The following is a 25,532-nucleotide window of genomic DNA, read 5'->3' as shown; positions in this document are numbered from 1 at the left end:
AGTGTAAAATAAAGCAGAGAGCACTAACGAAGGAACAGTCAACATTAAAAAAAAAAAGTTCTCCGTTAATAAAACATTCAAAAATGATCTTCAAAGTAGGAAAAAAACCATGAGCATCAACAGTCATAAGCAATCCCCAAGAAAAATTTAAAATATATTTGGTGTTAAGGAAATAATCTGGATTTGAGGACTTTTGATCTTTTTTTTAAATGTAACACTGCTTTTATTTTCTTTGTTTTTTTTTTTTGTTGTTGTTGTTAGCATATTACTGAGTTGTGCTCAGAGAAAACGAAAAAAGGCTGTATAGCTGTAAAAGGCCTATTGCTCTTTGGTGATTATTTATTATATTGTTCATTAAGTTATTAAAGGCTATAAAGTGAAAAGAAAATTTAATTTCTGACTAACATCTTTCTTCTCTGGCAATTTAGCCAAAATTTTTCTCTTAAAAAGATTAATGCAGGAAATGAAATTCTACAAAAGTGACATTCGATCTCTAATTTCCAAGTGGATAAAGACAAACATTGTTTACACTCCATATTCAAACTCAATTGTCTAATTTTGGTGATGAAGAATAGCCACTACCACATATGGCTATATATATACATTTTTATCAATTAAAAGCTAATATTTGATGGAGGAGAGATGCAGTGATATTATTGATATGAAATTAGGAAAACTGAGGGGCAGGGTAGGGTTAAGACATAGGGGAGAATGATAAAAGGGTGATATCAATCAAGATTTATTGTACTTATAAACTGATTTGTTGAATGGTGACACTTTTGAATAACTACTTTAAGGTAATAAAAATATAAAAAAAATTAAAAAGCAAATAAAATTTAAAACTACAACCTCAGCTATATTATGCACCTTAGGTTGTATAATATAGGCTTCTTAATATAATCAAGACTTTTTCCACTGGCAAAGAAACTCTGTATCAGAACTTAAAGGTTCAAGACACTTAGTTTCCTTAGTCTTCCCAGATGTCCTCTTTCAAAGTTACAAGATCTCTTTTTTTCTCAGTTGTTCTCAGGCAAGACACCACGTAAGACTGAGTACAAATTTTAATTCAGAAAGTTAAAGGATGATTAACTATTATTATTTTGTGTTAGATTGCTGATAATTATTAACAGAGCATTATTAATAGTTTTAATGGAGTTACTAATTTAAGTAAAGCTTATTTTAAATAGGTAAAGAGAAACTGTTTAATTTACTTACATTTCACAGATTATAGATTCTGAGTGTTTTTAAATAGATTCATTTTTAGAACACATAGTATTTTAACAGTTTATTTACTCAGTTTCAAATGTATACTTTTTATTTTCTGGCTTATATACAGCAAATCATCTATAGGTGGGCATGTGACTCATACAGCAATGATGTTACACCTTTTCAAAATGGCTAGGTCAATGATGTATGTGGATCTCTCTCTCTGGGTTATTAGATTTGCCCTCAAGATTCATAGTGACATTAAAAAAAAATCCTGAAGCACCAAGTGAGGAGAACTTGTTTTAAAGTGTGGGGCTTATAAAAGAAATGCAAATCAAAACAACACTGAGATACCACCTCACCCCAGTTAGAATGGCTATAATTAAGAACTCTAATAACAACAGATGCTGGAGGGGATATATGTGGACAGAAAGAAACTCTACCGCATTGTTGGTAGGAGTGTAAAGTTGTTCAACCACTTTGGAAAGTAGTATGGAGGTTCCTCAAAAGACTCCACATAGAGCTCCCCTATGATCCAGCAATCCCACTTTTGGGCATTTACCCAAATGATCACAAACAAGACCATACTAAAGCTACCAGCACAACTATGTTTATTGCAGCATTATTTACATAAGCTAAGATATGGACCCAACCCAGATGCCCTTCAGTAGATGAATGGATCAAGAAAATGTGGTATATATACACAATGGAATTCTATGCCTCCATCAGAAAGAATGACACTGCCCCATTTGTTAGGAAATGGAAAGACTTGGAAAAAATTATATTAAGTGAAGTAAGCCAGGCCCAAAGAAACATAGGTCCCATGGTTTCCCTTATTTACAATAACTAGTGTATGTCTGAGACAAGCAGAAAAGGTCAGATATGTGACGTTAGGTGAAATGAACCCCAAGATAAGGACTCAAATGGTTTTTCTTTCTGTCCCTCCCTCACTGTATAACCCCTGTTTCACTGTATTTGCTGTTGGTATAATTTGTGGAAGGGAAGGAAAGAAAACAAATTGTTTAAATAGGGATACAGGTGCACCCACTGCAACAATGAGAAGTACAATACATTATGTCAAAAAATGAACTTTACAACTTTGGCGCACCGAGGGGAGGGGGATGGGAAGGGAAGGGAGAATGGGAAGGGATCCTAAGGGGAAACAAAGGAGCAAAAGAGGAGTTAACAATGCTTGATAAGAAATGTTCTCCTTACCTTGCTCATGTAATTGTAACCCCTCTGTACAGTATTTTCACAATAAAAAAACATATATATGAGTCATGAGTCAGGTCACACATACAACGTTTGTCTTATATCTTGAGGTTTGTTGTACCACAAAAAAAAATTGCATGGTGTTCATAAACTGCTTTGTTAAATGGTTTTTACGGCTATTGAAAGATAATAAAAAATAAATAAATAAAATACACATTAAAAATAAATAAATAAATAAAGTGTAGGGCTTGAACTCAGGGCATGAGCATTATCCTTGACCTTTGTCACTCAAAGCTAATGCCCTACCACTTTGAGCCACAATGCCACTTCCAGTTTGAACTAGGATCCTCACATCTCAGCTCCTTGACTAGCTAGGATTTCAGGCATGAGCCACCGATGCTCGACTGAGAAAGGGGAATTTTTTTTTCCCCCATGACATGTAACAGTTCTAACAAGGATGAAATAAATATAGCAGAAGTGATCTGAATGGGTGATAGAAGGAATACTTTTAGGCTTTTGAATCAAAATTATGTGCATGCTTGAAATGATTCAACCATTGGGATTCACAATTCCATCAACCAATTCAATTCATTTATTTTTTTCTGTTTCTGACAGTTTCTCAAAGAAATCCAGACTTAAAGTACTCTGAGCTGACATATTCAAACTGTACAACTTTGTGTGTTTGTGTGTGTGTGTGTGTGTGTGTGTGTGTGTGTGTGTGTGTGTGTGAACTCTAAGCCTGGCTCTGTTCCTGAGCTCCTCAGCTCAAGGATAGCCCTCTACCACTTGAGCCACAGCACTATTTCAGGCTTTTTCTGTTTATGTGGTGCTGAGGAATCGAATCCATGGCCTCATGCACACAAGGCAAACATTCTACCACTGAGCCACCTTCTCAGTCTTGTACAATTATAATTTTAATTACTGATTCATTTCATAGAAAATTGTGTGTTAGACTGTAAGTATGTGCATGCATCTGGGTATGTGCGAGAGATACCTAGTATTTACATGATTTAATAAAATCTTAATATGCAGAGGAATTCCAGCATATATTTCTGAAAAAGGATCACTAAATATCACCATGTTGCAATATTCTTGGAGGAATAACCTTAGTTTCATAATTGATGTTTTATGAATGTGGCCTTCCCAATAAACTACAGATTCTTTGTGGATCCTTGCTGAGATTTCTTTTTGTCAGAAAGTTAGTAGTATATTAATAATATTAATATTATATTAATGCATATGATATTCCCACACAGAAATAATACAAGATACTATTGCATTCTGCTAAAGATATTCTCTGTGGAATCTTCACCACCATTCATAAGTCGAGTATTAATAATTTATTCAGATCTACTTGTTTAAGGAGCTCTAGGGAACTCTGCCTAGAGATATTTTAAAACAAAATGCTAAAATAATTATCAAAAGTTGACTTCTTAGAGTACTTATATCACATTCTGAAATCAAAAGTACAGTTTAATAATAAATGAAGAAATGAATAGAGATATTTGAATAATGACAACTTTCTGTACTCTAAAGGAAACTATAATAAAATACATTAGATATATCCCAAATCAAGAGTTGACACTTTTTTCTTTGCTAAACCAACTTTGATACTCTAATGTAAGCAATAACATACAAATTTAAGCAAATCAAGAAAGATAGATCAAAATCTGCTAGTGACTTTTGTTGTTATTATTGTTGTTTTGCTTGTTTGCTCCTACTACTTACCAATATATTTTTTTTAAGTACATCTGTGCTAGTTACTATACACACTGAAGGTAGCATTCTATGAGATTTTTCCATTTTGAATGAGTAGGAATGATTAGGAAACCGAAGCAATTTCCTGAGGGACTGAAACAGCAGGCTTAATGCTGCAGCCTAACCCAGAGCTAGTTGAATAGGCACAACTGGAGAAGGTATTTGCTTTCATCTATTGATCCGTCAACATAGAAATTATGGTTTTGTTATTACATCATCGTAATTATCAAGTTTTATTTGAAATGATTTCAATGGACAAGTTAACACTAGTAGATAAAAGGCAGAAAAAAGAACTGTTTCCTAAAACAATTACACAGACATGTTCAGCTTCTGTAACAACTACACACTGTCAGTTTGCAAGCAGAACATACCAAACATTCTTGAGGTTTATAATAAAGATCCTGATCTTCCAAAATAATTTATTTTCATGAGAAAAAATGTAAATTATGAATATTGTTGTATTAGGGAAATGGGAATCTAGATTAAAAATAAGGGCTTTTTTGTGCAGTGCCTTTCTAATCTCTATATTTCTTTTCTTCTAGGTTCAGAAGATACTTTGTTGTAAGGTACAATTATTCCAGAAGCCACATTTTGGAAGGTTGGAATATTTGAGTCTTTATTACACAGTAGCAGTCTGAAAGCATCCCATTGTTACAAAGGCCTGCAGATCCCAAATACACATTAAATGCTTAATAAACAGGCTAGAGAGAAAGAACAAAAACAACCAATTCAGCTCCAATCGAGAGCTGAACTGGGACACCATGATGAAAGGAGGTGAGCCAGGAGACAGAAGACAGAACATGATCACAGACACACGTGGCATTGCATAATGAAGACTGGGCTGGTCCGGGACAGGGTTCTAGCAGGGAGGCAGGTCCACAGGAAATTCCTAGTCCAGGCACTGGACTGACAGATTCAGTAACCTATCAGCCAAGAGTCTGCCCCTGTTTCCAGGGATCTGGGCATGCCCATCATCGGGGAGAAGGAGGTGTTTCCTTCCCCCAGCATGAAGACAAGATGCCAGGCCCCACAATCTACTGTGTGGCCAATATGGCACCAGCTAGACCTGATTGCCTTACTTCAACTTTCTCTGATCAAATATGGTTTTGCTTCTTTACTTATATTTTTATCACACACAGTAATTCTCAACTTATGATTGCAGAAAGTCTTTTAAAAACAATGTAATTCAATAAAATTTTCATCATTTTGCCTAACTAAAACCTTTCTTTCCCCATAGAACAGTGCCTAATGTTTAAACTGTTAAAACCAAATTTAATGTAAACTGTCTTTCTCTAATGTTTACTGAAAAAAATATCCCCTTTTAAAGGATTTTAATAAACGAATAGATGAGTACTGTTTCACTTTGAATTTCCTTTCTTATTGGGAATCCTAAAGAATAATAGTTCATACTAAGTAGCAACCTTTTATTTCTATTTTATTTTTGTACGTTTTTTATTGAAAAATACTGTACAGAGGGATTACAGTTACATGAGCAAAGTAATGAGTACATTTCCTATGGAGCACTGTTGCCTCTTCCTTTTTTTTTCCCTTACCATCCCTTCCCTACCACCTCCACAACTATGAAACTTACCATAAATTCAGATGTGTTATGGTTTAGCTGTTTTATAACCCTGTAGGAATATAGTATTTCAAATAATTAATCATGAATAGAATTTTAAGTGAAAATAGTAATACTTGCCAGATTAAATTCCTGGTGATTCTAACATAATTAATGTTGAATTGTGATCACTGTAGAACAAGGTTTTTGTGAACTTTACATCATTGCGCTGACATTAAATCATCACATTTATTATAGAAGTTAAGCCGATCAAGACTCATAACATTATTTTTTAAAGTCTGTCTGGAAATTCTGCCCTTATTCAGGAGGTTCCCAATTCACGTTTTAGGGAAGTCTATCATTTCTTCTTTTCTTTTGTTTTCACTTTCAAATAAATATAAAACTTGATTCACTTAACAAATCATAGGTGCCTGGCAATACCACTTCTGACTATATATTTGAAAGAAATCAAAATCACAAGAGATGTTTGTCACTCAAATTCATAGTAACACTACTTACAGTATCCAAGCAATGCCACTGCCTAGCACTGGAAAATGGACAGCACACACACACACACACACACACACACACATACTCACTCACATACACACACAGAGGAACATTATTCAGTCTTAAGAAAAAAAGAAATTCCATGATTAAACATGAATCAAACTTGAGCACATTGTAATTGAAATTAGCCAACCATAGAAAATCAAATCTTGCATAATTCTACTTATATGAAATATCCAGAAGAGTTAGATCATAGGAAGAGACAATATAATTGTGGCTGTCAGCGGCTGTTGAAAAAGAAATGAAAAGAGGTTCTTTAATAAGTAAAGGTTTTCTGGTTTTCCCAGAGGAAAAATATATGGAGAGTGGTTATACAATGACACATATATACTTGAATTACTAAACTATTCACTTAGAAGTTGTTTAGATGGTAAATTTTAATGTTGCTATTTTCACCTCAATATTTTAAATATTTTTAAATACTTGCTTTAAAATGTTAGCAGTCTTAATTATGTAACATAAGTCTACAGCACTTCATATATATTTTTATTAAAAACAACAACAACCACCAAATCTCTTTTACATTTGCAATGTCTGTTACTCAGAACCATTACCATGGAATACTAAACTAAAGTACTTGAAGATTTTGAAGACTTTATTCCATCTTTTCAGTCCTATTTATCTTCTTTAGGATAAATAGTTTTAAAAATTCTCTCAAACCATTGTGCAGTATTTTTCTAAGATTTTTATGGACAGTAATTTAAAATGTTCCATACTACAAAAAATAGTTGAAGACGGGCTATTCTGATAAAAAGTAACAGTAATACATTGACAACAACAACAGCAAAGAAAAATCTCTTAAGCTTCTCTGAAGAAGAAAGAAGGATGGCCAATAGACACATGAAGAAATGTTCAACATCCCTAGCCATAAAAGAAATGCAAATCAAAACAACATTGAGATATCACCTCACTCCAGTTAGAACAGCAAAAATCAAGAACTCTAACAACAACAGATGCTGGAGGGGATGTGGACAGAAAGGAACCTTACTTCATTGTTGGTGGGAATGTAAACTTGTTCAACCACTTTGGAAAGCAGTATGGAGGTTCCTCAAAAGACTCCACATAGAGCTCCCCAATGACCCAGCAATCCCACTTTTGGGCATTTACCCAAATGATCACAAACAAGGCCACACTAAAGCTACCAGCACAACTATGTTTATTGCAGCATTATTTACCATAGCTAAGACATGGAACCAACCCAGATGCCCCTCAGTAGATGAATGGATCAAGAAGATGTGGTATATATACACAATGGAATTCTATGCCTCCATCAGAAAGAATGACATTGCCCCATTTGTTAGGAAATGGAAAGGCTTGGAAAAAATTATATTAAGTGAAGTAAGCCAGGCCCAAAGAAACATAGGTCCCATGGTTTCCCTTATTTGCAATATCTAGTATAGGTATGAGTCAAGCGGAAAAAGTCAGATAATGTGATGTTAGGAAAACGAAACCTCAAGTATGTATTTTAATGTTTTTGTTTCTTTCATGCATGTGTTTCTAACGCATTTATAAGATTATTTCTTTGTTGCTTTGTATGTCCCTCCCCCACAGTGTAACCCCCGCTTTCACTATATTTGATGTCAGTATAACATGTGGAGGAGATGGGGACAAACAAGTCGTTTAAGGATTCAGGTGGACCTGTTGCAACAATGAGAAGTACAAAATGTCATGTCAAAACCAGCATTACAATGTCGGTGGGGGGGGGTATGATTGGGTGGGAGGGAGGGGGGAGGCTGGGAAGGGAGGTGAAGGGTAAACAAAGGAGGAGGCTGCAATGCTTGGTAAGAAATGTATGCATTATCCTGCCCATGTAATTGTAACCCCTCTGTACAGTATGTTCTCAAATAAAATAAAATAAAATTAAAAAAAAAAAAAAAAAGAAAAATCTCTTGTGTCTATGTCTTTGTACATTTATCTGAACTAGTGAAGGGAATGGGGAACAATAAAATTGTGAGACTAAGGACAAAGAGAATCTATGCAATAATGATATTCACAAGACAATATGTTGGAATTGATCTGTAAAATTTGGTGGGGGGGATTGTGGGAGGGAAAGAGGGAGACAAAGGAAGCAGTAACAAGTTTGACAAGAAATGTAATCACTACCTTACTTATGTAACTGTAAACCCTTTGTACATCTCTTTGACAATTTTTTTAAAGACATCTTAAACCAGAGTCTAAAAAATAAAAGCAACAGTAAAACACAGCAGAAGTGTCCCAAAGAGCACATACATTTGAACTTATAATATGAATGCTTAATGTAAGACTTGATTTCATTACATTTTTCTCAGAAAATTAAATAACAAGTGTACTTCTTTTACAGAAACTGAGTTTTATTTGCTATCTAATTTTGGGGAATTAATATAATGTGTTGAGAATACAATCTTTTAAAAGTTAGATGCTGAATTGTGAAAAGCAGACATCTGGACAGACTTTCCCAATTAGGAATGCGTGTCGATAAATATGCTGAATGAGAAGTAATGTGGACAATTGTTTACTGATTTAAACTAATTCCAAAATTTTCCATATTAATAGCTGAGATAAATAGGTCATGAAACATTCATTCACCTGTCAATTAATGCATTTTATTCAGTAATAATTTAACTTTCATCAGAACTAAATAAACTGTTGTCTGGTGCTTTCTATTGCACGGGGGAATTGAAAACACATGAATAATACAATGTACACAAAGTGAGTAAGAGAATAATGAATAATGTTTTTAACACTTAAAAAACTAATTTGAATTCATTTCTAAAATGAGTTTGGAAAGTTTTCTTCAGTAATTTTCATCCTCTTTTATAAAGACAATCAAAAATAATTGAGAAAATAACCGAGTGCCTTCAATTCTTTAACAATGACAATTTTCAATAATAACTATTACTATGAAAATAGGCCATTTTAGTAAGAGTCCATCACAGCAATGAAAGAGAGTGTGGCAACCACAATCACAGTTAGCAAGGCTAGAATAACACATGTGGGATTTTAACAATACTGTTTAGAAATTTTTAGAATCATGTTTAGTAATATCCTAGATCTTTTCATTTATTTATTTTTGTATTTTCAGTGTGTATTCACCATGATCCACCTTATCGTGAAAAGATAAATACAATTTATATTGCTAAACAATCCTCCATAAGCAATAAGCACATGCATGACTTCTCTAAGATTTTCTTTTCTTTCCACATAAGGTAATTCTGATTCTTTATCACATGTTCATCTCCTATAGAATGGGTACTAATTCCCGTGACCAATTCCAGTATTTTTTCCTTCTCCAAAATAAGCCAAGGGCACAACAAATGAAAATAGGTATGAAATGTCTTCCTACTTTTCTCTTGATCCTCTGTCACTTGATATTCACATTGGTCTTATGCTGTTTCTCCTTTGGTTATGTGGTTTCTGCTGCAATGTAGAAAATCAGAGAGGGGCAGCCAGGTGTCTGTGGCTCGTGCCTGTAATCTTAGCTACTGAAGAGGCTGAGATCTGAGGATCGCGGTTCAAAGCCAGCCCAGGCAGGAAAGTCCGTGAAACACTTATCTCCAATAAACCATCAGAAAACAGGAAGTGGTGCTATAGCTCAAGTGCTAGCCTTGAGCTGAAGAGTTGAGGGACAGAGCTCAGGCCTAGAGTTCAAGCCCCACAACTGACAAAAGAAAGAAAGGAAGAAAAGAAGGAAGGAAGAAAGGAAGGAAGGAAGAAGGCAAGAAGGAAAGGAAGGAAGGAAAGAAGGAAGGAAGGAAGGAAGGAAAGAAGGAAGGAAGGAAGGAAGGGAAAATCAGATAGGGAAAAACTACAAAAACCTTCCTCACATCTCTGGAATTTAATCATCAAGACATGAATTAACCACTTAGGTGCTTACTGTAGCTCAGGCACTGCTCTAACCATTTTTATGCATAGCTTCTTCAATTTTCATACCTAGGCGTAGCTTCTTCAATTTTCTTACCTGAATAGCAGGAATTTTATGTTCAATCCCATTTTACATATAAACATATTGTAGTTCCATAAAATAAATCAAATAAACAAGGTCTCATGCATAGAGCCCAGCCAGAAATGGATTCCAAAACCTATATTTTTTCTACATAATTTTTAGGCATTACTTTATATTGGCTTTTCATATTGCATTAGTAGTATGGGTACTTCCTTTAATTCTATTTTGAAAATTTACTTGCCCATGATTTCCTGATTTTCTGATATTTGCAGGAGTGTCAGTGGAAGACAGGGAAAAGAAGTCTGCCAAGGATTAAAATGATCAATTTAGTAGTTCTCAAAACACTGGGATACTTGGGTGATTTTGTGTTACTTCTCCTTTTGGAAGAACATGAAGTAAATTTTAATATTAAATTATTGAAAGATACTTTGTTCTCAAATACATGATTTCATATTTGATACATTGTTCATTAATTTACTACCTACTATTTCAGAATTACTCTCTATATTATGAGCCACAACTATACTTCCAGCTATTTGCTAGTTAATAAGAGATAAGAGTCTCACAGACTTTCTTCCTTAAGCTGGCTTTGAACCTTGATCCTCAGGTCTCAGCCAACTGAGCAGGTATGATTATGGGCATCAATCACTAGAACCTGGTATTAAGTTTAATTCTAAATGGACACTTTTCCTATTTGCACTCTAGATATCATGATTAAAAAACCCACTTACTACCCCAATATCTAACATCAACCTGTTATCTATTTGGTTTGAGTCACCTTCTGTGTAATGACAATTTGATAGTGCTGTTCCTGAGCAGTCCAAAAGGTGTCTCCTCCCACAAAAGAAAATATTTTATTTATAAGTTTGTTATGTGGAGCTTCATTCTATGTGATTTATCCTTGTGTGTGACTTATAATTGTGTATATGACATTATCCATAATGCCTATTACCTGATATTATTTGGAAACATTTATAAATGTTTTATGAATATTGTAGAGCAAGAACTATTAAAATAAAATTTTAAATCAAATATATTTTTCCTGAATTCAGCTCATAAAATTCTCCAACTACTATGATTACTTTGTATAATATCATCATTATAAAAGTATCTTCAAAAAAATCAGTTGTCCCAAAATGCCATACTTAAAAACCTGTTAGTTTTTATTACTGCCTATCCTATGTGAAAATCGAAGATCCATGGAACATTGAGCAGACCATAGTGCTAAAATGCTGCCTGACAATTTCTTCTGGCTGAGATTGGCTGGTTTAGATTTAGTTCAATAAGAAGCTGTCCTTTTTGGACTTCATGTTTGTGAATAAAAATGGCTTTAATATAAGGGATGATATTCTAAGTATCAAAAAAATTACTTTATTTTCAATGAAGAATTTATCAAATATTGACTATAATGCCAGAGCATATAGATAGTACTGACTACCCTAAGCCAGTTAGTTTAGTTCCTTCAGGTGCATCTGTTTATTTTATAGTAACAGTAAATTTACTATTAAATCATTTCTACAATCTTCTAGACCTGATTTTAACATACTAAGTCTACAGATCATATGGAGATGAGGAAGTGAAGGAAAAGAGAAAAGGAGGAAACAAAGGAACAAGAGTATGACCTATACTCTGTATCATTTTCTATTTTTCCTTGTATTAATTTTTATAACATTTAGCAAAGAAAAACTTTGAAGTAAATGTTTTCCCAAGAATTTTTTCTGAGTGCCTTTATGTGTTCAGCATCTTATCTTTTAGATTGTACCTTTGCCCTTCTTACCTTCTACCAGTATGTTAGGCAGATTCTTCTCTAGTAAAACATAATCAGTAAATTTTCATGGTTAAAAAGTTGAATTTTACACACAGACACACCCCCCCCCACACACACACACATACACAGACACATGCCTGACTTAAAAAATGTTTTTGGATTGGAGATAAAAATTTTAAAAATTCAATCTACAATGTATAATGAGGGTGTTTGGGGCAATTCCAGTAATAGTAGATACTTTTGAACAGTGTCATCAAAGAGGACAGCAAGTTAGGCATCACATGTTAAAATATGAATAATGGAAAAAATATGATGGAAAGCTGAGCTCACTAAAGGTGAGAGACTAAAGTTATACCTGTGTGATTTTTGCTCTTTACATTCTAGACAGAGAAAGAGTACTTGTGAAGGAAAAAAATTAAAGCTTGTTCTTAAAAACGGGATCTATACTTTCTATGCCACATCGCTCATCTTATTTTGCAATGTAGTTTTGTATGGACATAATTTAGCTCCCTTTCAGAGCAGATTGTAATGCCTAGAATCATTGAAATCATTCAAGAAATATTCCTAAAAGAAGCAATTTACTTCTCAAAGTTGTCTTTTAAATGTAGCCCAATTTTTTGTGTCTATCCAATAAGCATGATGTTTTGAGAAAGTTGATTCTGAATTTTTCTTCTCTAATTTATACTGTGATTTATTTAGCATCAACCACTTCATCATGCTGAGCCTTGGTGTCTTCAACTATAAAAGCGATCTCATTTGAAACAATGCATTGTAATAACTCTTCTCTCTAGCAAAATAAGAGATTAACAAACAATTACCAGAAGGCATAAATATCAAGAAGCCCATGCTGTCAAGAAGAAGAAAACAATGCTAGGGAAGAAAACTGAGTCCATGTGTATGCCTTCCATTCTCTAAAAGTACATGGATTATATTCAAATCAAAACAAAAAAAATATAAAATAATTCTGGAAAGAAATAAAGTAGCCACTAAATTTTTGTTTTAATTAGAACTTACATGCAACGATAAACTGATCTTAAAATTTGAGATTAAGTTTGGCATTGGTACCTCGTGGCTATGATCCCAGCTTCTCATGAGGCTCTTATCTGAAGATTGTGGTTCAAACATTTGAGACTTTTAAATCAAAAAAGCAAAAAGTAGAGCTACAGCTCAATTGATAGAACTATAGCTTTGAGCAGAAATTGCTCAAAGGTTGCACCTATGCACTGAATTTGAGCCCCAATAGGGAAAAAGCATGTGATCTAATTAAACATTAGAAGTAAATACAGCATAATGGAGTACTAAATTGGCAAAAGATATATTCCTTTGGAATATCATAAGGAGAGTGAGTTTTTCACCGTAGACCAGTAAAATTGGAGCAATAAATCATTATCAAGTTGAAAACAAAGTAGAAGGGACGGGTTCTTGAAATAGGTAAGAACCATTCTAAAAATGGGTTCAGTTTGTATAATATTACAAATTCAATATTATATCTGACCAATGACCTAAGTGTATATCTGAAGTTGTGTGCTAGTTGCAAAGGACTTACTTCCACCTAAAAAGTAAATTATCTTTGTCTCATATAATAATTTTATCAGGAATGATAAAATCTATTAATAACTCCGAAACAATATCTAGATCACTATCTCTATGTAGAACTGATCAGCCCCCATATCTCAAAATAAACAGAGTGATGATGATATCCTTGCCTTCCGTATTCAAAGGTCAGAATTAATTAGCTCTCAATAACCACACAATATGTCTGATAGCTCTGTATTCCTCTCCTCTTTGACTTGGTGATTAGCCACACAATTTCAGTCAATAGGGTGTTTTCTAGTAAGTATGGTGTAAATTACATTCTTCCTTTTGTGACTGTCCAGTCTTTTCACCTTTGAAATCTTGCCATAAATATGAGATCAGACTGGAGCTTCCTGTGAACATGCAAACGTATTTGTGAAAACTGAAGCGATTATAGGTCTGAAAACCCCGGAGCAGGCTATTTGCTGACAGAAGGCTCAGTCCAGGACCACAACCCAAAGATTGATCCCAAGTGGTTCTCATTTTAAGACTGTAGGTTTTGTTAGGTTTATTTAACAATTATTAAAGCAATCACACATTGGAAAAAGTTTATATTCTCTCAAAATTCTTACATGGAAATTCCAGCCTCTCCACTGTGATATAATCAGGAAGCAGAGAGTATGAGGAGCAAGTAGGTCTTATGAATGATGAGGTCAAGAGAGAAGAGCTCTTACAAATAGCATTGGTGTTCCTAAAAGAGTTTTAAGAGATTCACAGCAAAAGACTAAGCATCTGTGAGGAAGGCAGCCCTAACAGACACTGATACTCCCTGTGCTCTAGACATGGACTTCTCTGGTTCCAAATCTGTGGATAATACATGTCTACTGGCTGTATGATAATTATCCTAGTAAGCTGGACTAAGATACACACACACACATACACACACACACACACATACACACACACATACACAGAGAGAGAGAGAGAGAGAGACTACTACAAATTTGCACCTCCCTCCCTCTAATAAAGATAAGCAGGCCCTAGTATCCTAGTAACTGATTTCATTGGCCTTAATAACTTGGAGTGGATGGCGATTTTCTGTATCCACAAATAGAGATCACTGCATCTAAAAGACTGCTATTGCTTTAAAAGTGTCCATTTTTAAAATTTATTCCACTTCCTGGTTGAGATTATCTGAGTAAACTGAGTTCTGAAAATATTTGGCTAACTCGAATTGAGCCTAGAGACAAGAAGAATGCTGCTCACCAAATGTTAAATGATAATGTGTTTATGATCTTCTCTCCTCCCTGCTCTTCCACATCTGCCCTTGTGCTGCTCGGTTTAACTTTATAGACTATCCTGAAAACTAATGATTCCTAAAGGTTAAGGTTTTTCAATGAATATAAAGTAATGAATATTAGTTTTCTCTTTTATAGTTTCATGGTCCATAATGAATTCCAGTTTAAGTATTTCCCCTTACTAAATAACAAGGAAGGTTAAAGGATGTCTATTTCTACTCAAGGCCTTATCAATAAAATTATAATGAATCATCAGGACACATCAGAGGTTAGGAGTAGGATATTAATGATACTGCAGGGGCACTGTCTCCTGAAGTTTTATTTGAAACATAAGGGAAGTTCACGTATAATTGGTACTCCTTTATAGAATGATATAAAGTGTTCCATCATTCTTATTGAAAGATCGGGTTACCAAGCACAGGTTAAGCATCTGTGCTCAGTTAATTAGATTGTCTTTTCATTTAGATCGGTTGGTTGAGAAATGGCAGTCTTATTAAATGGTAGTTTTAAACTGCTTTATTTTCAGAATGAATAATCATTATGGATGCTCTCTTTCAGGACTTTTTATATTTTTCCATTGCACAATAAGGCAAGTATGTGTTGACTCTTTATATGGACAAATAAATCACGCCTCAGAACTGTGAAGTTACGTATTCAAAGTGATCGCATTAATAGAGAAAGAACTATAACACGTAATTTAGCTTTTCAATCTCAAAATTCTTTCTCATTCTAAAATATCAGTTTGCAAAACAAAGTGTTCTGAGTAACAAAATAAAATCTTACTTTTGATTTACACAACCAAATTTATGGTAGATTTATATTGATATAAATCTTCATTGTTTAACCAATGTGTCTGAGATCTATTGTTCTTTAATGAAGACTGTAGAGAACCCAAATTTGAGGTTAATATATGAAACTGGACAATTATGCCCTATATAATGAACACCCCTCCTCCCACACATATACACATATTTGCTTTGAGTTTGCATCTCACTTAAATTTTGGCATAGAATATTAAGAATTAGAATAAAACTTTATCTAGCTATCTAGTGAGTGTATGATATATAACAAACTAATCAACTTCTCTAAAATCAGGAACTTTTTATTAATAAATTGGGAATTTTAATAATACTTATTTTCTAAATTCCATAAAAATTAGACAAGAAGGTTAGCTAGTAGTTCCACAGCAGCTCTTATAAATAGCAAATATAACGAATTCCAGTGTGTTTAATAAATAGCAACCTTAGTATCTTGATTTTTCTTTTCAGTACTAGGGCTTGAGCCTGGGACTCCTCCTACTGGTTAAGCAAATGCTCTAACATTTGAGCTATCTATGACTCTAGACTTTGTTTTGATTATTTATTGCTTTGGAGATAAAGTTTTATTAACATTGCTTGGACTGGCTTGAAGTTGTGATCTTCCTGTATTCTCTTCCTAAGTGGTTGTATGACTTTCTGTTTCAGCATAATTACAATAAGTAATTAAGATTAAGTAGATTAAGATTCCTAGTGTATCACTTTCAGATAATAAAAACTCCTATTGTTTAAACCTCAGTGCAAAAAACAAACTCTCTGATGGAAGCATAGATTCATATATCTCACATTTTCTTGATTCACTCATCTACTGATGGGCATCTTGGTTGGTTCCATATCTTATGGAGAACAACGCTGCAATAAGCATAGTTGTGCTGGTAGCTTTAGTAGGCCTTGTTTATAAACACTTTACAGTCCAGAAGTCGGACTGCTGGATCATAGGGGATCTCTGTGTGGAGTCTTTTGAGGAACTGCCATACTGCTTTCCAAAGTGGTTGAAAAAGTTCACACCCCCACCAATAATGCAGTAGGGTTCCCTTCTGTCCACATCCCCTCCAGCATAGGATGTTATTAGATTTCTTGATTATACCCATTCTAAGTAGGTAAGGTGGAATTTCAATGTTGTTTTTATTTGCATTTCTTTATGGCCAGAGAAGTTGAGCATTTCTTCATGTGTCTATGTCCATTCTTATTTCCTCTTCAGAGAAGTATCTGTGTAAGTCTTTAGCCCGCTTATTAATGGGGTGGTTGTTTCTTTGAGGATTTCTTTTTGCCCCATTTGTAAGGAAATGGAAAGATTTGGAAAAAAGTCATATTAAGTGAAGTAAACCAGACCCAAAGAAACACAGATCCCACAGTGTCTTTATTTCCAATAATTTGAATACATCTAGGATAATCTTAGCAGATGAGCAGAATAGCTCGATAGCTATGTACATATGAACATATAAGATGGTGCTAAGTGAAATGAACACCAAGACATGGGCACAAGTGTTTTTTCTTTGTTGCTGTTGTTTTTAATGTACTATGCAATTTTTTGTTTCTTTTGTATGTTCTTCCCCCTAGGGAATATCCTCTGTTGTTACTGTATTTTTTTGTTTTGGTGCCCTGGGATTGTATATACATTTAATTGAATTAGGGTAGAGAAGGGGAACAACAGAATGGTGAGAAAAAAGACAAGGGGAGAACAATGCAATAGTGATATACTCGATGACCTGTAGAATTTCTGGGGTGGGGTAGGGGGAGAGGAATTAGGAGAAAATTGAGGAAAGGAATAACAAGGTTGACAAGAAATGTCCTCATTATCTTATGTAACTGAAACCCCTCTGTACATATCTTAACAATAAAAACAAGTTGTCAAAATCCAGTTATTTCTCCCTTCTCTCATTCTTAAGTGCCAGGAATTTGGCTCATATTACAAATATGTAAAGTAGAATTTACATAATTAATGATAATGTACTTTGTTATGAACTCTAGTTAAATGTGACATGAACTAAAAGTTACCAATGAATAACACATGTTGTAGACCTCCTTTGATTCTGGAAATAAAATCATGGAATCAGTTTTGACATATCTGAATGCTAGCAGGCTGGGAAACCAGCTCTTTAGTCTTCTTGCTAAGTATGTCCTTTAGCATAATACGCATTTCCTTTGTAATCTTTATCACACATTCTACCACCTCCTCAAAGTATAATATTGAAGATCCTTGTCTGTAACATTTTTTTCAGATCCTGTTCTTGCCTTTAACCTTCCAGCAGGAATAGTGAAACTACCAGCAGTTTTTCTGGAGGCTTTAATAACTCATCTGGGAATTCTTGTCATCTCTTTTATTTAGCTTTTCCTTTGTTCTCCTATTTCCCTACTGTTTGTTAAGAGGCTAATAGACATTGAATAATTTTTACATTTAATTTAGTTCTTCTAACAATCATAATTTTATAAGCAAATTATGTTTAAGAAAATGTTTCATACTTAAATATTGAGAAATTGAACAGTGTGCAGTTCAGTAGTAGAGGATACCTTATTTGATCTTCATGATCACAAAACAAAACAAAACAGAAATAACTAAAATTCTTGAAGTAGGAGCCTAATGGTAGAATGTTAACATAGCATATATGTCAACCTGAGTTCAATCTTTATCACCATGGCAACAAAAACTACAAAAGAAGTAAAAGTTCTTAAAAAGGTGACTGGAAAGTAGATCAGGGAAGGACTATAAGGGACAACGAATGGAATAGAGAACTCAATGAAGAAAAATAGAGGGTCAAAGAGAAAGGAAAACAGGTAGACTGGTTGATATGCTATATATATATATATATATATATATATATATATATATATATATATATATATACAAATATTGATATGTCACAATCAAACCCAATAATCTTCCCAATTCATATGGGCTATATAAATTGGGTTCTGAGATATTATAAAATGTATAGATATCATATACTTACACCACCTAATATGTTTACATTAATTTTTATATTGAACATATGTTATTTTGTACTTAACCAAATTTGAACTCAAAATGAATTCTCTACACTAAATAAATTGTCATTCCATGGCCTGGATCTCCTGTTTCAAAGGTTGCTTTATTGTGTATTGTCCTAATGATATTACATTAGAGTAATATCTCTTCTCAGTTTATGTACAGAGATATAATATTATGAACCATAAAACAAGCAGATCATTTCTGAATGTTACATCGTATTGCAGGTTTTCTAAATCACTAATTTAGTGACATAGTCCTCTGCTCTCAGTTTACCTGGCAGTAGTTTTCCAATTCCTGACTTTGATTTTGATTGGTATGGGTGTTTGTGGTTTCTTAAAATTATTTGATGGTCTGGCTTACCACATGGATTCTTCTTTATAATCAAGGTTTTGAACAACAAATATTTTAAATGAGTTACAGAATGTACCTTTTTAAAAAAATCTGGTCATAATAAAATATTGTTATGACATGCATGCTATAGTCTCTATATATTAAATTTTAAAAAATATTGTTAATCTAGTAATTGTCAGCATTTGAAAATAATGACAAATGGAGAGAGGAATGGTAGATCAATTATTCAATGTTCTTATGTGAAATTGAGATAGGAAATCTGAAAGGATGAGTGTAAATGGGTTGGATGGAAGGAGGAGTAACACTTGTCAAGACACATTTTATACATTAATGGACATATTAAATTTAAATCACTTTGTACAACTATTTGAAGACAATAATTGTAAAGAGAGGAAAGTGATAAGACTAAAAGATACTGGAAAATGTGTGCAATTAGTATAATTAGATCTGAAAAAGTTACAGCACCATTACTAACATTGTAATTTATTGCCCTTTACACATAATTCAAGAAACTTTAAATCCCAGTCAGAGGTTAGTGAGGGGGCAGTAGATAAATTTTCCTCTGTTCAAATTGATGGTGCCCAGAATTCTGTTGTCTCAGGGCATCAAGTTTAGTATGTCTAACTCGCAAGTTGTTGTATTAAGCTTTCACAGAATTAGTTTGGGATTTTAATTTTGTTCCTTGGTTTGTTGTTGTTGTTGTTCTTTCTTAATGTTGCTCTTTTGGTGGAGAACCAGTTTCCTGCTCATAATATTTTTAATTAGGTACATGATTGAGATACCTGAATCAGTTACATTCCTTCATGTAAATTTACTATGAACAACACTAAATATCCTCAAATTACTGTTTATCCTGAAAGTGTGAAACTAAAATGATTCAGATAATATATATACACACTGTATAGATATAAAAGACATAAATTAATGCCTAATTATCCTATTTATATCCTACTTATATATATTCATTTCTTGCTTTATGTAAGTCGACTCTAATTATGTAACTTTATAACCTTCACAGAACACAATTTTCCTTGTTAGATTTTAGTAATTGAGAATAGTGTACTAATTGTCACTATTATAAGATACCAAGTTTTAGTTAAGTTTAGTGAACAGAAAAGTTTAAAAATGATTCCAGTAAATGCTTTAGAAAGCAACATCAGTTCTCTATATGTGATTGTTATAAAATTAAAACTACTCAAAGTTACTAATGATAAAAGTTAAAACTTCATCTCTTAGGTGATGATCATATCTTTAAAGTTCTTAATGAATCTCTATCCTGAAAGCTTACATATAATAATACTTTAGAGGAACTTTACTAAAGGTGTATATTAGCTTGTTTACCCTAATTATTCATTAGTTTACACCTAGAAACTGAAATATAATATTTTTTTAAAGATTAGAATTAGTGAAAACTGATTCCACAAAAAATTAATGGAGGGCGGGGAAGGTGCCTCAGTGGTAGAGTGCTTGCCTTGCATGCCTGAGGCCCTGGGTTCGATTCCTCAGCACCACACAAGCAAAAAGAAAAAAGCCGGAAGTGGCACTGTGGCTAGCCTTGAGCTGAAGAGCTGAGGGACAGCTCCCAGGCCCAGAGTTCAGGCCCCATGACCAGACCCAAAAAAACAAAACAAACAAACAAACAAAAAAGTAATCGATTATGTACAGTAATTTTATATCCACAATTCCAGTGCCTGTTTTTGACATTCTTCTTCAGATAAAGCTCAGTGAAAAATAACAATACTCCTTTTCTCCATAAAACCCATTATACCTTCCAGTTTGGGGAGGAAGAGTATATTAAAACCAACAGAAAGGTATAATTATCAAGTATAATTACATCAGTAGGTAAAATTAATGATAAATATCATTAAACAAGCTTAACCTTGTAATACATAGTAAATATTTTTTTTAGAAATTTCATCGAACATTTGTCAGTCATGAAATAATTTCTTTTTTTTTCTTTTTTTTTTTTTGGATCTGGTCGTGGGGCCTGAACTCTGGGCCTGGGCGCTGTCCCTCAGCTCTTCAGCTCAAGGCTAGCGCTCTACCACTTGAGCCACAGCGCCACTTCCAGCTTTTTGCTTATGTGGTGCTGAGGAATCGAATCCAGGGCCTCAGGCATGCAAGGCAAGCGCTCTACCACGGAGCCACCTTCCCAGCCCCATGAAATAATTTCATATAAGGGCATGTGAAAAGAGTCTACGGTTGTTGTCAGAATATTAGGAATTTTATTTCATATCAAGAATCTCCCAGATGAAAATTTGACAAATAGTAAGGTAATTCATATAATCCTGGGACCAGATTATGTTGTTTCCTTTCCATGTATAACGCAGTTTAGGACACAACTTGTTGATGGAGATTAAAAAAAAATAACACATTTATTAAGCCAACCCAGATGCCCCTCAGTAGATGAATGGATCAAGAAAATGTGGTCTATATACACAACAGAATTCTATGCCTCTATCAGAAAGAGTGACTCTGCCCTATTTGTTAGGAAATGGAAAGACTTGGAAAATGGTTATATTAAGTGAAGTAACCAGACCCAAAGAAACATAGGTCCCATGGTTTCCCATATTTGCAATAACTAGTATAAGACTAGGATAAGCTTACCAGACAAGCAGAAAAGGTCAAAAGCTATGTACATATTACCATATAAGATGATGATGTTAAATGAAATGAACCCCAAGATAAGGACACAAGAGACTTTTCTTTGTCGCTGTTGTTTTTAATGTATCATGTGATTTTTTTGTTTGTTTCTTTTGTATATTCACCCCCATGGTATAACACCTGTTGTCATTGCATTTGATTCCAGTGCCCTGCATCTTGTATAGACAATTTTTCTAATTTGGGAGGGGAAAGGAAATAGCAAAATACTGAAACAAAGATACAGGTTGACCCATTGTAACAATGAGACATACAAGACACTATGTTGAAGATGAACTTTACAACTTTTAGTATTAAAAATGAATATGTTCAATTTCTCTGTGCATTTTTCATATTATTCTTTTCTTAATTGATAGAAACTACACCATATTTTGAACTCAGTACAAGGTTCAGGACAGGTGAAGAGGAAGAATATTAATGGTTTCTTCACTCTGTTGTTATTTCAGGATGACTCAGTCATTTTGGAAGAAAGTAAGAAAGTTAAAAACATGGATATAAAATAGAACTTGATGTAGACCACTACCATCTTTCAAATGCATACAATAGTACAAAGGCAAATCACTTAATTAGGCCTCCTAAAAAGGGAATCATTTACTTAGTACAAGCACAGATGTACCAGGACAGGACCACATGGTGGTGAAGGAAAAGCCTGATCTTGCAGGAACAGTGAACATTGGCAGACTCCTGTGTTTTTCATGATTTTAAAAATCATGAATGTCATCACAGGGACAATTCTGTGGCAGGTAGAACTGATAATGAGGTGGCAAATTGTGGCAGATAAGAGAGATATAGCGAGTTCCGGGAAGATGGCGGAGGAGAAGCTGGAATCTGAACAAGGTCTTGCATAGAAAACAGTTTCAGAAACATTACAGGATGGAATAGGAGAAACCCTGGGTCTCCTTGGCACAGGCCGAAATTTTCTGAATAAAGACCCGGAAACACAACAAATCAAAGAAAGGCTGGACAAATGGGATTGTATAAGGTTGCAGAGCTTCTGCAGGGCAAATGACATAGCTAGCAAGATCAACAGAAAGCCCACGGACTGGGAGAAGATCTTTACTAGCCATACAACGGACAAGGGTCTCATATCTAAAATATACTTGGAACTCAAAAAATTAAACCACCCAACAACAAATCCTCAAAGAAACAACTGCCCAATAAGTAAGTGGGCGAAAGACTTAAAGAGAAGCTTCTCTGAAGAAGAAAGAAGGATGGCCAATAGACACATGAAGAAATGTTCAACATCCCTAGCCATAAAAGAAATGCAAATCAAAACAACATTGAGATATCACCTCACTCCAGTTAGAACAGCAAAAATCAAGAACTCTAACAACAACAGATGCTGGAGGGGATGTGGACAGAAAGGAACCTTACTTCATTGTTGGTGGGAATGTAAACTTGTTCAACCACTTTGGAAAGCAGTATGGAGGTTCCTCAAAAGACTCCACATAGAGCTCCCCAATGACCCAGCAATCCCACTTTTGGGCATTTACCCAAATGATCACAAACAAGGCCACACTAAAGCTACCAGCACAACTATGTTTATTGCAGCATTATTTACCATAGCTAAGACATGGAACCAACCCAGATGCCCCTCAGTAGATGAATGGATCAAGAAGATGTGGTATATATACACAATGGAATTCTATGCCTCCATCAGAAAGAATGACATTTCCCCATTTGTTAGGAAATGGAAAGGCTTGGAAAAAATTATATTAAGTGAAGTAAGCCAGGCACAAAGAAACATAGGTCCCATGGTTTCCCTTATTTGCAATATCTAGTATAGGTATGAGTCAAGCGGAAAAAGTCAAATAATGTGATGTTAGGAAAACGAAACCTCAAATATGTATTTTAATGTTTTTGTTTCTTTCATGCATGTGTTTCTAACGCATTTATAATATTATCTCTTTGTTGCTTTGTATGTCCCTCCCCCACAGTGTAACCCCCGCTTTCACTATATTTGATGTCAGTATAACATGTGGAGGAGATGGGGACAAACAAGTCGTTTAAGGATTCAGGTGGACCTGTTGCAACAATGAGAAGTACAAAATGTCATGTCAAAACCAGCTTTACAATGTCGGGGGGGGGGGAGGGGGGGTATGATTGGGTGGGAGGGAGGGGGGAGGCTGGGAAGGGAGGTGAAGGGTAAACAAAGGAGGAGGCTGCAATGCTTGGTAAGAAATGTATGCATTATCCTGCCCATGTAATTGTAACCCCTCTGTACAGTATGTTCTCAAATAAAATAAAATTAAATTAAAAAAAAAAAAAAAAAAAAAAAAAAAAAGAAAACAGTTTCAGAGTTCCAGTGAACAGTCCCAAGCCAGAGAATCACACCAAGTGTGCCATCACAGGACAGAGAGTTAGTCAAGAGAGGGGAAGCTAAGCAGACACATCTGAGCGCTTGCCAGGAGCTGCTGCTGCGGCGGCAGGGTCGCGGCAGCAACCACCGCCGCGGGGGCCATACCTGAGACGCAGTCCGGGACGAAGGAGCCAGACGCAGCGGACGAGCGGATTCTACTCAACACCAGCAAGAACCGACAAGGAGCGGACAACTTCATCCTGCACTTTGCAGACCAGAGACGACCCAGGATACAAGACTCGGCGTGAGTAGAAGCCCGACTTCCTCACTCCTCAGGGAGCAGAGGAGGGAAGGCCACCCCTCCCCCCCCAGCACCAGTGATCTCCATCTTGGATACCGACAAAGCTCGGAGGAGCGGCTAGCTCCAGCTCAGGCCTTGGAATAAAACGAGTCATTTCTCAGGTCACAAGAACTTAACGGCGAAGTGACCTCACAGACTCAGTTCCATCCAGGGAAAAGTCACCCAGCTCAGGCGCCAGCCATTGGAGTGGCTCTCCTCACCGGGTAACCAGAGCCAGAGACTGCCCCTCCCTCTAGCAGCCACCACAATCAATTGAAAAACGGAAACCCTGAGAATGGCTCCAGGCTGGGAGCTGTGAGTTTTTTCACAAAATAGCTCCAGGGAAAAGCTATTGTTTCTTGAAAGGCCTCAACTCTACCCAGAACCTAGCCTCATCACTGCATCCCCCTCTTTTGTGATTCTCAAAGCAGATCACCCTCCCAGTAAACTAACCTGGGAGGGGGATCTCAAAATCTTGGGTAAAGCAGAGCATTTTTCTGCCTGTTCCAACAAACTGACTTAAGAAACTAATCAAGCCACAGGACCTCAAGCTGACCAGAGACTCCAACCAGACTCTGGTTACAGACAAAAGGGAGATACAGGACTCTTCCCACCCCTCCCAAAAAAAAAAATCAAAGAACTTTTTTTTTTCTTCTACTTCTTTTCTTTTTTTTTGTTTTCTTTTTTTTTCGTTTTTTGTTACCTTATATATATAAAAAAATTTTTTTGCTTTTCTAAAACTTTTATTAATCTTTAATTTTTGCCTCTTCTGAAAAAATAATTGTTTTCCTTTAACTTTTTTTTTTTCCCCTCTTATAATTTTTATTTTAGGAATACGTGAATGTGTGTTTTCTTTACTTTTCTTGTCTTCTTTCTCTTTTTCTTTCATTCTTAATTATCTTTTTGTTTTTTGTCTAGCTCTACTGAACTTCTGATCTTTTCTTCTCACTTTCCTATCCTTTCCATCTTTTCCTCTTTGTTCTTCTTTATGTGACTTAACTCTTGTCCTGCACATCCTCAGATAAACCCGTAGTTAACCAGTAGACTCTATCCCCCATTGTGTACACACTTAATCCACAAACTTATTACTCAATTCAAAACCTCTGAGACTTAAATTCATTAATAGCAGTACTACCTCTTTATACCTATATAATATTTTAAGCATTTTTTTAAAGTTTTTCACATCTCCTCTATGTCCCTCCCTTTCTCTCAACATATTCATACTCCTCTATAAATAGATGGTCTTTCAATCTCTAAAATAACATTAATT

Source organism: Dipodomys spectabilis, unplaced genomic scaffold (genome assembly GCF_019054845.1).
Source record: "Dipodomys spectabilis isolate Male_0828 unplaced genomic scaffold, ASM1905484v1 ptg000043l, whole genome shotgun sequence".
In the NCBI taxonomy this organism is placed as follows: Eukaryota; Metazoa; Chordata; class Mammalia; order Rodentia; family Heteromyidae; genus Dipodomys; species Dipodomys spectabilis.
Note: the sequence above shows the minus strand (reverse complement) of the source record.